General features: G+C 42.1%; 1 protein-coding gene and 1 long non-coding RNA gene across 6 annotated transcripts in view; one reads left to right on the top strand and one right to left on the bottom strand.

Annotated features, from left to right (window-relative positions):
* Positions 1–15,795, bottom strand: part of STON2 (stonin 2) — a 668,352-nt gene that overhangs the window by 5,811 nt on the left and 646,746 nt on the right. The gene's annotated exons all lie outside the window — the stretch shown is intronic.
* The window catches only part of LOC146799176 (uncharacterized), a 90,641-nt gene that overhangs the window by 69,261 nt on the left and 5,585 nt on the right, over positions 1–15,795 (top strand). The gene's annotated exons all lie outside the window — the stretch shown is intronic.

Genomic DNA, 15,795 nt, shown 5'->3' with positions numbered 1-15,795 from the left:
CTGCATGAGTGGTATTGGACTCCATGGAAACTGAAAATGGCAAAACTACTGCCCCGTGACCGCTGCTCGAAATGTGACTGAGACAACTTTAACCTAGTTCATATCCTATGGCCTCGACCTTAGAACGCCCCTGGAAGGCAATGTGGTCGCACTTGCACTTACAACACTATAGTTCATTCTCAATACTCTCCCCCACTCAGCTGTGCTTCTCCACTACATGTCCAACATACCAGATCTGAATGCCCATACACACCGCTGGCTGGCCATCTCATTAGCGGAGACTGAAATGTGCATCTTTCGGCATCGGCATCAGGCCTCCATACCGACATGGAACGAGGGGCTGGTTGAGCTGCACAGGGTTGCCCATCACGAACAAATGGACAACGTATAAAATCAATGACAAACTAAATACTTTTGAGGGGATCTGAGGTGGTCCCACGATATCCTACACGAAAGTCGTTGGCAGCTTCCTTCCATGACCCCTGTGGACCATCTTCCAATTTCAGCGGCCTCCGCTCGGTGCACCCAGACTCAGTGTAGTGATCCATCTTGTGCCTACCCGATGTATATCGAAATAGGACATCCCTTGCAGGCCTTCCACTGCCATGACCACATCACGTATACCATACATCCAGGAAATGGAGAGAGAGCGGTGACTACAAGGAGGCTGATTATGACAATCATGTTGATTGCAAATTATTACTGTTAGTATATGCTTTCGATGACTGTACAATTGCTGTTTTGTGCCTCAGATTAAGGATTGACTAATGAATATATGCTTTTGCTCATACTCAGACCTTAGGGATGTCGACTGTTACCCAGTAGTAGTAGTGGGGGATCTGCGGGGCACGAGGTACCCATACTTTTTTAATTTTAGAAAGTCAGTTCCCCTACTTTCTATGAAAAGATAACCGTCCCGGGATGATTAATTCAGAGAGCTGAAATGCTTCAGCTGCACTGTAAGGCAGGGAGTTTCCTGTGCTGTGAAACCAAATGCGGGCAGACAGCTAAACAAGCCTTCTTGCCAGGGTGCCTGCTTGCCTGAAAGAACTGGTTAACTGCAAAAGTAAAGGGTGCTTGTAAGCCGACATTGACAAATTGATAGAATCACTTGAAGCTTCATGATGATGATGGAATAACTTTAAGCTTCATGATAACACATATATTTTTTGAGAGGTATTGTAAAAGGGTGACCAGCTAAGCTGTGAATTGTTACCTTTAAAAGACAGTTATATACAACAAATTCCAATACAATCTATACTAACACTTTCGCACATTTTGTGGCAGCCTATCTTATATTGTGAGTAATGCAAGTTTAAAATAATGAACTTGTATGTTCACTTTGCTTGCTGTCACAGACTGGGACCTTGTAACACTAAACACTAGGGAAAAGGATGTGGCTTAACAGCTAGGGCGGTCGACCTCAAGTCTGGGGAGCTGGGTTTGAGTCTCTAGAAGGACGGGCAACATCCTGTGACTCTGGGCAGGTCACTTAATCTCCCTGTGCCTAACAAAAAAATGAATGTGTCCTCATGTAACGCAACTGGTGCCCAAGTGAAGCGCTCTGATACCCAATACCTTTGGGTCAAGTTTGCGCTATATAAACCCCCCCCCCACCCCACCCCCCCCCACAAAAAAAACCATACACATGTCACTATTCTCCAATTGCACCAACCAGGATTCAATTCTGTAGCTCTCTAGTGCAGGTCATTAACTTATAGAGGTTTCATAATGTATGATAGTGCATTTCCCACTGATTAACATAACTTGCATTCTACTTTCATTTAAGTTGTGCGCTATTATATATGTAGTTACCTGAAGGTAAGAGACCTAACAACCTACAGAATATTTTGGTTTTTTTTAGCCACATTACAGAATATTTGTTTTTTAGCCACACCTTTGACCAAGCCCCCTCCCCGCTCATCCCGCCCCATTGAATGCAGCATTACAGTTCCCACACTTTTTTTTTTAATGTACTTTGACTACTGTGGTTACCTACCCTGATGTCCCCATCCCACTTTCTGTTTTGTCTCTCCTCCTCCTCAGAAATGATTATTGAAAGTCTAATAGTCTCCCTTTGGTTTACCCGTTTACGAGTATCTGCCTCCTGAACACTGGGAAGGACCACGATTGCCGGTCTATCCTCGGCACACTGCTCATTTTGAGACTTTCTTGTTCATATGGATGTACCTCCCTTTGAAATCTGTAATAACTAAATGTTGCAAAAAACAGAAGCTTAGTCCAGCCAATGTGTAGGATGAACCTAGATCAGCCATTTTTATGCAATACAAAAACTTGCATAACGAGAAACTAGAGTAATGCTGAAGTTCTACAGCTACTTGCAAGCCAAGCTGAAGAAATAAAGTCAAAGAAATATCGACATTGCATTTTCATAAAGAATGTGTCAAAGGGGTTGTTGATTCAACGTGCCATTCAATAGCACGTCCCCTGGAAACGGAGAACATTGAAGGAAGTAAGGCTGCATCCGTACTCTTTCCTTGCCTCTTTCCAACAGCAATTATTTGGTTGAATGATTTAATGTGTCTTAATTCTGAGGTAGCATGATTTGAACAAGATCATAAATCACTCATTCTTTGCAGTATTATTAACTTAATTATAAAACATTTCCCTTCATAATAAAAGGGGACACAAAAACCTTGCGGACAAGAGTGCGAATTGTGCCGACATGTGGGACCTCATTATGGGGATCAGTCAGGATATCACTGCTGCTGATTCTGAAGGGCCTGGATTTGATTCACCAGGGATTACCCAGCGTGGAAGTACCAGGCACTGATTCACCAGGCAGCCCTGCAAAGTATCATGCATCAGTGGTTAGACCATGGGTACTCACAAACATTTGTCCAAGGGCTACAAAGTATGGCCTGTGGTGTGAATGAGGGCCGCACTGATGCCAGCAGAGTGGCGGTAGGGTGCCTGGGTGTGTCCAGGATTGTGTAACGGGTCTAAAAAAAATGTTAAATAAGTCGGTAAGCATTTATTTGCAGGTCAACTAAAGTTAAGCGGTGAAGGAACCCACTGTAGTTACTTCATAACTTCATTTAACTGGCAAATAAATGCTTGCCTGTTTATTTAACATTTTTTCCTGAATATTATTGCTCAGCAAGTAAACAGCAGCTCGTGCTGCTGTTCATCAGCGGCCATTCAGCCCTTGAGCCGCACCTTGAGTATCACTGGGTTAGGCTAAACGCATTTTAGTAGTAGGGTCCGCATCACTGCACAAAAATTCATTAGTTGTGCAATTTTAGTGTTCCCGACCACCTGAGGTGCTCTCTAGGAACTTAGCCGCACAGCATTAGCACTTGCGCTGATGTGCGCCGCTCTGCTTGGACAGCGGTACTGTACTTGTTTTAATGTTTACACTTACTTAGCCCACTGGCTCTGATCATGAAAGGAACTCTCTGCTCTGGCGCCCTGTGGGCGTATATCATCACCAAGTCTGAGTGTACCATATGGTGTGTCACTGTTGTTGTCATACACTAATCCGGTCTGGAGAAAGAATGTGTCCTTAGCCCTGTGTGCATCTGGGGGGCGGAGCCTTGCCTCTTGTTCCCACTGTACCCAAACATGATCTGATTGGCCAGAGGCAGACTGACACAGGTGGTGGTTGGGCAGCTTTGCTTTACCTCGTTGCGCTAGCCGCCGCCTTCCAGAGTGACGCCTTTTATCCGTGGCCTGGGCCTGGCCAGCCTGCATGCACACATCACACACATAATTGAGGAGATCATGGGATGCAGTTCATGCTCAAGACACTGTGTGGCACAGGGAGTCTGCTGTAACCAGCGAATTAAAGAGTGTAATAGTGGTAAGATAAGCATACATGTTGAGGAGGGGACCTACATCTCTGAACTCTATCTGAAACTTGAACCTACTTATCTGATAGTTCATAAGACTGCCCCTTAGCTAAACATCCCCTTCCCCAGGGTTTCCACACTGGCCCAAATCATGATATAGATTTTGTTCCTTGGTATCACTAACCTGAAAGGGGGCATTCTCAACCAGGTGCCAGCTCGAAAAGCCGAAAGCATCTATTATAGAATCGCCCCATTGCATTGACACAAGTATTTGAGTATTTCCTTGTTCACTCTAAACTTTTGTGCTGCAAAAACGAATTGGCGAAAAGAATTTGAAATGGTGGATATTTATGGACTCTACCTCTGATTTCCAAAAGCTCATAAAGATAAACCCGCCTCCTCCTTTACATTTCCCAAAACCTGCGCTTGCAATTTTTGATCTAACAGCCTTCCTTGTTCTAGAGTGATAAACACCAATCTGTTTTACGAAAATTCACACTGTCATTTTGATAATACCTAAGGACGGATGGCCACTTCTCATCCTCAGGCCTGACGCCAAGGCACTTTAAAATGATATGCTGTATTTTAAATGTCATGCTGAATTGAAATAATTGTCCTAAATTGTTTTATGTTGTACTTTCTTGCGCACCTAGGGCAGTAGGATGAAGTGTGTTCAATAAAAAGGTCAGAGTGCTTCAAATGCATAATCAAGAAACTCTGTAGTTCTCAGATTCAGATGCAGAATGTTCATCTCTGGTTGGAAGCACACACAGAACCGACACAATAGTAACGGGTAGATTGGGTTTTATTTTTTACCCTATTACTTTCATTTTTTTCAAGATGACTGGAAGCCAGTCAGTTGGATTTAAAACTAAAACCTGCAGGTTCAGCACAGATCCGAGAGGCAGATGCATAAACCCACTAAAATCTTTTGCCAACTTAGTGCTTTTGTTTATTCATTATGTGAGCCCAGGGCATCACTAGCTGCTCTCAGCAGGAATCTCTTTACCTGAAAGTAGTTATAGTTACTTGAAATAAAAAACATACCCACCATTTCTCCACTTGCCCAGTCTCTAGATTAGAATCTAAGCCGCCCTATAATTGCATCTATATATATATATGATGGAGAAATAGTGGGTATGTTTTTTTATTTCAAATAACTATAACTATTTTCAGGTAAAGAGATTATATAAAGCATGAAAATTAAGTGGACTATTCACAAGCTGCATGCAAAGTCTATGCCTCTGTTTTTCCAATCTTTTCTATGAGGACATTTCTGCAAACGTACACCTGTGTTTTTGTAGTAAACGCGTGAGGGACTGTGAGAATGGGCTAGAAAATGGGGAATTCTTACACAAAATGGAAGGGGTTTAGGAAGGGTAAGATCTAAAAGAAGGTTAGGAGGGATTTAGGGAGGGACAAACACCCACACTTAAAAGATATAGGGTCAGATGTAACAAAACATCAGTTTGTAATATTCTAGTTGCAAATTTTTGCAATTCGCAATTAAAAAATTGCAAACAGCTATGTACGACAGTGTCTCAGACACTGTTTGCAATTCCCAATGGGTCACAAATGGACCCGCCTCATCAATATTCATGAGGTAGGTCGCGATTTAGGACACATTGGGAATGGCTTCAATCACAGGGATGGTGGCCAGCAGGGGTCAGCAGACCACCATGTCTGTGATTGCTACTTAAAGGAATACGGGCTTCATTTAAAAAATAAAAATGAAAAGTTTTCTTTTCATTTTTAGGTCTCGCCTTGCTATCGCGTAAACGATCGCAAAGCGAGACTATTGTAAGGGGGCATTTCAAAGTGCTCCCAAAAGCGGATTGCATGGCTAGCACGCGAACAATCACGCGCATCGTGCCGCCATGCAATCCGCTTTGGCATCGCACTTCAAAGGGCGGCTCCCCCGCCTGGAATGCGCTCCCCCGCCAAGCGCGCGCGCCACGCTCCACCGGGCTTGTTTTTCTTGTTTATAGGAGCATTCCAGCGGGCAGGGCTCTTGAGAGAATAAAACTCTGTTTAATCCCAACACCCTCATAATAATCCTTTATTAGACTACACACAAAGAGGGAGAGACAGTCTACACAACACAAGAAAGCGTCAGACTCCGAGAAACGGATTCGATAAACTCCTTTTCACCGCTTTCAAAAAAGTTTCATCTGTGAATAGCAGACAAAATCCCGGCATTTAATTACAGTGTTGGGGCATTCCGCTGTTTACACCCAGAAAGACAGAAGATTAACCTGAGCGAAAATCGGTTCAAAAGTGCTATGCTTATATAAATAAATGGTACTGTAGCCCCCACATACAATATAATTTTTTTATATTACACTGCACACCACTTATAGCGCCAAGGTCACACGTTGCTCAGCCCTGGCGCTCTCTGGCCTGCTTTTCACAGCCAATGCTTCTATATGCTCTAGGCAGATCAGGTTGTAACGTTCACAAATGACTTGTATAGCGCTCCGTGGCCATTATGTTGGCATCGTAGCGCCGAGTTCACTTTCCTTCAGTTCAGTTTTAATGTCACCTGTACTAAGCACCAACGCATCCCTCAAACGAGGATCCGGTGACGTAAATATGGACCGCTTTTCATCCGCCTTTTAACTTGCCTTGGAGGGGGCGATCATTGGGAAGAAACAAATCAACAAACATGTCAAAAAAACAGGAATCCTGCTTCTGAACAGGACTAGCGGCTCCATGACAAAGTGTCACCTTTGTAGACGTATATTGTGACCGCAGAGCACAAAGTAACGAGATTGTGTCGACATAGCAACTATTGTCGAATTACGCAAAGCAACACACCATTGTGCCTCTCACTCGTATTGACGCACAGTGCGTCTCGCGAAACATTGGGAAATCACAAAAGAAAGACAACCGCCCTACAAAAGAACCAATTTACCTCACCCTCGAACCCCAAAACAGAACAGTGTAATACTCACTTCTCTGAAAGTGTAGAAGGCGCACTATATTTCTTCAAAGATGCCGCCCCTTGTGTTCAACCACAAGCCGATGCGCACAACCCATAACAATAATGAAGTTCTAAATAAACACACACATATATACCTGTCAGCTCCACTGTGTGATTAAGGGAGAAGGGTATACGTGGAACTCTGTCATAGCGCCAAGAGGGCCTACCTGCAGTTGTTGGCACGTGATATTCAACCAAGAGACAGAAGGAGAGTGCTTCGGAAATAACTCAAGAACCCCGTAGACGGCATTATAGGTTGGGCCACTGGAACAATGAGATTTCCCCATAGTTATGAACTTGCCACATAATCCATAATTTGCAGATTCAGCAAGAAAATAGTTTGTAGCTCAAGTGGATCAAATGTTACTGAAAACTCGCCACACGTTGCGGCTCAGTGGCCTGTCATTGCTCTTTTAATGTGCGGTGACAGGTCTTTCTTTTGCTGATTGTTGCCTTTAAGTGTTAAAATAATACTAATGCGTGGCAACTTCTGCTCAGTGTTAACATTGTAGGAAAGAACACTAATGATGTAATACTGTGACAAACAAAATGCCGAATGACGCCGCACAATGCGTCTTTCCTTGCCACATAATTTAGCTAACCCTGCTGCACGATTCCTCTGGCTCTGGTTAGAGGCCTGTACAAAAGTTGGCTTCATTGGTTAAACAAGCAATAAAAATGCAATAGGTCTCGTTTTTTGTAGGCATGGGGATTACAAGTTTGTCCACAATAATAAAATGGTGAGCTAGCGCTGTGATTTGAACCTGCTTTCAGGAAACTCTTAAGATGGTTATTTATATAAATGGGTGGTATGTAGCAATGATAACGTTTGTGCTTTAATTTTTTCTTAGCAGAGTCAGCTTTGTATGGCATTAACTGTATAAAAACGTTCGGCTTTCACATCTGTGTGTGACTCTGTATAAACCCTCTGCCTGGAGGTTTAGGATGCATTCATGTATATAGCGCAAGCATGGCGCACGCTTTCATTTAATTTAAGTTTAATGGCTTTCGCATCTGTGTGTGACTCTGTATAAACCGGAGCCGCCCTCTGCCTGGTGGTCAGTACTGCTCTGTCCCCTGGTTCTAAGTGACAAGCAGCCCCCACCCCACCGCCACTGCGGAGCCGCTACCCAGCCTGGCGCTAAGTGCTAACTTCTAAGCACTTCACAGCCTGCATTGCTCTGTGGAGCTGAGCTGTTTTGGGACCGGGGCCCAGTGCCTGGCTGTTCACAGCTCATGGTCAGGGGCTGGTGCACAGCGTTTAGCTCTGAACTGTTCCCCGCCCCTGGGTGCTCAGCAGCAAAGGTGTACAGCTCTTCTCTTAAAGCTGGGAGCTGAATGTCACCCCTGTGCACTCTGAGCTACGTAGTGCTCTGGTGGAGGGCTGGCTCCTAACAAGTACTCAGCGGCAAAATGTTACCGGCCCAGTTCTCTGAAGTGCCGAGCCCACCCCCCTTCTCCTCCCTACCCCTGCTCCTCCCTACCCCTGCTCCTCCCTACCCCTTCTCCCCCCTACCCCTTCTTCCCCTCCCTCCTTGTCTTGGAACGTTCGACCTGGTGTCCCGGACGTGCGGGTGTTGTATATATGTGGGACAGCGTCTGTCAGTTTGTCTGGTTTGCTGTTTGTGTGTAGGTGTCGGTGCACCCATGTGCGCTTCTGTCTGCATGTCTATGTGTAGTTTAACAGTTTACTTGTTTCCCCTTACATCTCTCTATAATTTTAGGGTTTTACTTCCCCCCCCCCCCCCACAATTGTTGGATCCCTTTCCGTATACACTTTCTCCTCTTGGCCCAGCCCCTCCTCCCTCCACTCAATTGCTGCTAGTCACACGCCAACGCAAGTATAAACAGTCGCTTCAACACATGCCCTCCAGCCCATTTCGGCTGCTTCAAACACTGTTTTCTAAATCTTATCTTTCGCACTATCTGGCAGCTCCTTGCCGCATAAATCTATTTGCCCATTACTTTCTTTTTGCCTTCCCCACCATGTTGGCCCTCCTTTGACATTTTCTACTGCTGATCAAAAGATCGTATAGCAATAAATAAATGCTGTAGCAGTTTTAAGCCGCTATCCCTCAATAAACATACGCCCACACACTATTACTACCCACATTTAATCTGCTTCTTCACATTTCATTTTGCCCTTTTTGATTAATTTCCACACTTACAAGTAATTGTACTTTAGTACGGCTTTATAAACTGCTTTATGAACTGTGCACAATACAAACCCGGAGCCACATATTTAGCCCACACCTCCCCTCCCTTTCCAAAGGCTTCTACAATGGCAGCTTCAGATGAATATGCTCAATAGGCATTTGCAATGCAATAGGTCTCGCATTTGCGGTACTTTGAGCTAATGGCATTGTAAATGACAATGCCTTTTATTTACGTGTTTAGAAAACCTGAAAGCAATGCGTAAACACATACTTTCCACTTACAGTCATTTACGAGAAGCAAAGCTGGCAGTAACTGCGTCTCTTTTACTGACAGCCTTGCTTCTCCTAAGCAAGGACAATAAGTACAAAATGCATTTTTCACGCCCCTTGCATGTTTTCAAAACACATAAATAAAAGGCATTGTCATTTACAATGCCAATAGCTCAAACTCCTGCGAATGCGAGACCTATTGCATTGCAAATGCTTGTTTAAGAGTAGGCAGCGGTCTGTAAGACCAAAGCCTGCTCTTAAAGATGTTTTCACCTACAGAGTCGGTAAATGATGAATGCTTTGTGACCGCATTTCAGTCGCAAAACATTTATACATTCCAGTGCTATTCGCAATTATGAAGGGATGCCCTAAACATGTCCCTTCCTAATACTGAATCGCAAAAGCAAATTGTGATTCGGTAACAAGCTACTGCGTCGCATTTTGCCATTTGTACACGGAAAAATGCATTTTACTGATCACAAACCGGTAAAATGCTTCGTACATCTGGCCCCTACACCCATTGCTGTTTACAACTTGCACTTCTATAGTTACTACAGTCAAAAAGATACCAAACAGCTGTAAATATACTCCAGCTCAGAACTGGAACATGTCCAGTGAAACACATGAAGTACCACTGGTATCGAAAATAATGTAGGGAGAGACTTAAAATAACCCTCCATAGAAAATAACGTTAAAATAAATTCATGTATTTTTACTTTAAAAATTATACAAATATAATTTAATGTTAAAAATGATACATAAAAAAATATATTATTTATTCATAAATATGTTAAAAATGATTTAAATTTAAAAATAGGTGTAACTTTAATTGAATTAATTCCAATAAATTATATACACAACTGATAGTAATGTTTACTACATAATAAATATAAACATTTTACTTTAGGTGAGAGTTTTAAAAAAAAATTAAAAAAAGAAAAAAAATTTTTTTATGGAAATACCTTAAATTATTTAAAAATTAATCTACCTTAATATTTAACACCCAAAAATGTGTACTAATTTTTAAAATTTCCATACATGTTAGCACTGGATGATCTCCACCCCAGTGGCAGAGACTTTTGCTTACATCTGAAAAGTTACTAGTTTCACTTGTAAATTTGGCTCTACCACCTGTTTCAGGGGGCGGAGTCATGTAAGCTTACACTTATAGTACATTTACAGGTTAAAATGGTGAGGCACAGGGTCAAGACTGATTTGCATATAACTGGATCTGAACTGAGGTGGCGAAGTGAGCTAAAGAATGATGATGGATTCAACCCAGATCTGTGACTGGGGATGAGTGTCTGAAAAGTTTCAGCACTCCGTCCATCATCTCCTTGTGATTACTGAAATGGTGAATAGCCAAAAGTAGTAAATTCACTACAAAGTGCAAGAGTAAAAATACACATGTAGATTTACTCTCAGGTAACTTTACACTTGTATCTAGCGCCCTAAGATTTTGAAGAAGCGAGATCACTGCTTGGAAACACGAAAATGTCAAACAAAATTCTCTGAGTTATTAAAAACATCGACATCATGCAAGGCAGATTGAATTCAACCTAATTAGGCTTAGGAAGATGGTGCAACTAGATAAATGCTCGCTGTGGGCATCTGGCGTGATCTGCAGGCCGTGGACATAAAAACTGGCACAAGAGCCATTTTTAAGATGGGTAACAGTAAAGCGTGATGTATACAAGGCTAGAAATTAGAGGTGTGTGACCTGATGCGCTGTATCAAAATGCAAGTTACAATTGTTATTTTAAGGTATGCTACCAGCCACTACTTAGCGGGTTTCTATCACCTGGGTGGTCATTTTTCCACATACAATATAGGTCGCAGCTAAGTTTCATAGCATGCTGCTGCCTTTGCTTCCTATAATAACAATTACGCGTCTCAAATTTCGATCCTCCAGCAGTGGAAAGTCCACCTCAGATTTTGAATAGTTATAGTGAAGTACTGCACAGTGGACACTAGAGGACGCCTTTGCATTGTTTAACAACCTGGAGGCACCGTAAAAGGGGAAAGCTCCGATCATTGGATTAGCCATATCCGTTTTGCACCATGGTGTTAGGACGGTGCAAGCTTGGACTTTGTGCACATTGTAATACATTAGAGGACCATGAAGAATGCAATTATCACAACGTTAAATAGTGATTGTCGCATTAACTATTTATACTTTGAATTTAATGCTCCAGGGACTGGTGCATGCTCAAATCAAGCTATGTGAGATTTATTGGCTTTGCTAAGGTTTTTTAGCTATGTTGCAAATGGCTGAAAGTAATGTAAAAAAGCTGTTTGACACAGCCAGCGTTGTTCGCGTTATAGCGTTTAAAAAAATGTTTTTTCAGTTATGCTTAAATGAAGCTAGCCTTGGTGTATAATGTGGCTAAATAAACATTGATAAAGACAATAGATCTCGGAAATCTACTAATCGGTGTTCAGTGGGCTTCCTACAGCTGTTGGCCCCTGTGCCACTGCACCTGCTGCAGCATTCAATTCATGGCCCTTGTTCCTGCAAGGTAAATGCAATTGTGACTGCTTGTTTGGTGTCAAATATTGCAATAATCAGTGTTCAGTGGGTCTCCAAACCTTTTGGCGCCTATGCCACTGCACCTGTTGCACCATTCAAATAATGACTCTAGTATCTGCAAGGTAACTGCCCTTGTGACTGCTTGTTTAATAGTATAATATTGTAATACTCAGTGGGTTTCCTAAACCTTTTGACCCCGGTGCCACTGCACCTGCTGCACCATTGAAATCATGAACCTAGTGCCTGCTAGGACGACTGAGGAAATAAATAATTTATATCCAGTAATATATGTTCCAAAAAAAGGCACAGTTGCAGATGGAATACATAATAATTGTGTAGCTAAACATAAGCTCAAATGCTTGAATAAAAAGTGTCTTTGAACTTATCCAGCTCACCAAAGCAAGTTGCCACACATGTCATAAATAAAGCATATGCTTTACTCATCAAAGTGAATATCAACTTTGTTAAATTGTTTTACAATATGGCTGGCTCGTTCCTGTGAAAATATCTTATCCTGTGCTTGACAGTGAATGGGCCATAAACAGTGTAAATTGCCCAAGATCACCATATGTTAGGCTGACACAGACTGAAATGCGGTTTTGTACTTTGTTCTTGAAAAGGCAGTTTCACCAATTAAATGGACTCATCGAAGATGAGGAATTTTGCCAAAAATGTGCAAATGTTTTGTGCAGCTGAAGAAAGATATACCTTTTGAGGTGGCTATGCCTAAAATATTTGTTTTTTAAAAAGGGCACAAGCAGGCTCCATGAAGAAATTATGCTGCATTCCTCTTTCCTGTAAATGCTCTCACTTTGAAGTCAGACGAAAGCAAAATAAACATCAGGCTCCCTCAAAAACGCATGAGATAAGAGCAAGATTTAAAGGCCTGTTTAGTACAGAAAACGAGTTTGTGGAAGAATACTGTAAACACGGCTTTAGCATGGCGCGGTACGAACTCAAGCTGCACAGCCTAAAGCAAATAAAGGCAGCAAATGGAAAGGCTGAAAACTTGAGTAACAAACCACAAAGCCAATAGCACGCCACGGGAAAAAAGCATTTCCAGGTCAACTTTCTGAAATTCCCAAGATATCTTTTGCCTAGCCAAGCAGGTAAGCAGTGATCTAATGACCAAACGTTAGTCATACAAAATTCTGTGAACAGTGGGATGATTATGTATGCACCACCTGGTGCATCATCATTTTAAAAATAGAACAGAAGTTATATTAGACCATATCTGATTTCATTTTGACCAAATGCCCTGTTGACATTCACTAAGGACATAAGTTATAAACGTGTGCTCATACTGTAATATAGCCGTATAGCCCGCTGCCGAGTGCTATATCAGTTTTTAAAGGCACTGGACCTGAGTTATAAGCCCAAGCCACAGGCGAGGGCCTATAACAAGGGAGAGAGCCATTAACAACCGGTATAGCCCGAGGCAGAAGAGCTATAAATCTATTTGAACATTTCATCCACTGAGGGTAGAATGTTCAAATTTAAAAGGGAGAAAAAGAAAGACAATCATTGGAATATTGAAACACAAGGCTTACATTAGCCACTACAAGCCGTGAGAAACTTCATTATCTTCAATAGAGGTACCAACATTTCAATGTTTTAATAATGCTTGACTTCAGTAGTGCTACTTCACAAACTACAAAATACATTTCTCAAATCTTGGGCTGGAGATCTCGGCCTCTGCTATCTTTCTGTGCTCAGATCTACTCACACGTAAGTATACTTTATAGTAGTAAATAAGTATATGCCAACATTTTACAAGTGGTAAGTAGGAGATCTTGAAAAACAATTGGGGGAGTGCATTCTCTCCACTGACTTTCATTGAGTCAGAGGCAACTTCAGATGGGAGGCAGGTAAAATAATGCCACTTTTTGCTTTAAAAGTCAGGATTCTCCAGCCTGATTTGGCTCTGTTGGCATGCATGTAAATATGTGCGCGATATGGGGGAGTGGTGGGAAAATGGGGGATAATTGCTGCTAAAGTGAAATTTAAGGGGAGGTTTAGGGATGGACATGCTAGTAGAAAACACCCCAGCCGCGGCCCGTGGAGGGAGTTCCGTGGGGCGGAAAGGCGGGGAGGGGGAGGGGCAGGGTGGGGGAATATAGATAATTGGAGGTAAGTAAACAATTAAATAAATAAAACGAATTTTGTAGCGCGCGCTGCATTGCATTTTGCAATGCAACGCGCGCTACGAAATTCGTTTAATTTATTTAATTGTTTACTTACCTCCAATTATCCATATTCCGGTTTTTAGTACCCCCCACCCTGCCCCTCCCCGGCCCCGCCTTTCCGCCCCACAGAACTCCCTCCACGGGCCGCGGCTGATATTAAAATTATCTAAAAACATAACTTTGGTTACAAAACAAAAAAATATGCTAGTGAGGGAGATGACTTGGATATTGTTCAAAAATAATATTTAATTTAATTTAACCTACAATTTAAGTCCAATGCTAATTTTAGGAGCTAGTGGTTTATAACTTTTTCTTTAATTTCAGACCCTCCAGCTTATCGCGATTTCACAAACAGCCGCGGCTGCTGCAGGTAAGAGCGGTGGGGCCAGCTGGGGGGGATTTAGAGAGACGATCACGAGGGAAAATTTATTATTAATTTAACTTACCCTTGTAGTGGCCTCTCAAACTCCCCCCCCCCCCCCCACCCCACCCCCCCTAACCTATGCCAATCTGAAGGCCTACCCCCACTCCTCCACCTCTCTGGATTGGGGAGAGCGAGGAAGGCAGGTCTGTGGGTTGTGTCCTGAAGAGTTTCTCAAGAGCATGCACCTGTCCCACGCTCTGCTATTTATTTTTTCTTTTTTATTCAAGTTAACTTGGCAATAAAACATTGTTGTGTTTAGCGCAAATAAGCCGGGTGAGATCTCTGTTGTTTTGCATGTGGGCAATACAGTGTATTTAAAGAGCTCAACAGAAGTTCCTCTCTTCCAAGCAGGACAAGGTCAGTGGCTGAAATGCTTAAAAAACATACGAGTATTATGATCCTGAGTGATATGAGGGTGGGGGCAGGGCAAAGACCCGGCAAAACAGAACTGAGTATTCTGTCACTCTTTTGTTGATCTTTTAATTTCATGTAAATGGATTGAAAGAACGCACACCTTAAATGCACAATGAATGCAAGTTCATCTAATTATTAGCAAATGCACGATTTTAGTTATGAGATGCCAACTGATGAATACAATCATTGGTGATGTCTGAGTCTAACCAGAGAGTCATAGAACAATCCTGGCAGGCACAGTAGGGAGTAGAGGCTGGTGTATTTATAGTGCTATGAAATCCAAGCCCGTGAAAGATGGCACTGTGAATTAGTTAAATTGTCACATTTTAAAACTGTATTACACACAGTATAAGATAGGCTGCCACAAAATGTGTAAAAAGATGCGTGCTGTAATTCATGCATGCATAAGGCTGTATAGCATCTCCCCAGTTCATCACTATTTCTAAAATGTAACCACCCTCCGTCACATCCGCCCAGTCCACACTCCCTTTTTCTAAAAATAAAATGTGAACACCAGCTGCAGCACTTAAGCAGTCCACCATTAAACACAAGATGAAAGATGGCATATTTATTGAATATAACTAAAATAAAGTGTTACAAAAATGCAGCAAAAACCACCAAAGTGTACCGCAAAATTTCCTTTTTTGTGCTGCAAGATATTCTATTAGTCACAGCTTAAAACGATTTGCTTAACCTCAATTAACATTTTTATTTTAGAATAAACTAATATTTATTCTTTAAAAAAAATCAATTTCATCATATATATTATTTTATATTTATTTTATTTCACCTATATTTTCTTACAGGGAGCGAAGGAGAGCTCCACAAACAGGTTGGAATTTCACATATTAACACTTGTAAATTCAGTCATAGGAGTCTCCACCACCTGCTTTAAGGGAGTGGAGAAAATGATTTCTACACCTAGATGTAAATCCCCACTTGGAAATAGTGAGTAGCAATAACTTGGAGATGTACACCCAGGTGTAGAAGTAGATCTACATGGGAGTAGACATATGCACA

This window comes from Triturus cristatus, chromosome 9 (genome assembly GCF_964204655.1).
Source record: "Triturus cristatus chromosome 9, aTriCri1.1, whole genome shotgun sequence".
NCBI classification, from domain to species: domain Eukaryota; kingdom Metazoa; phylum Chordata; class Amphibia; order Caudata; family Salamandridae; genus Triturus; species Triturus cristatus.
Note: the sequence above shows the minus strand (reverse complement) of the source record. Positions and strands in the feature narration are given on the sequence as shown.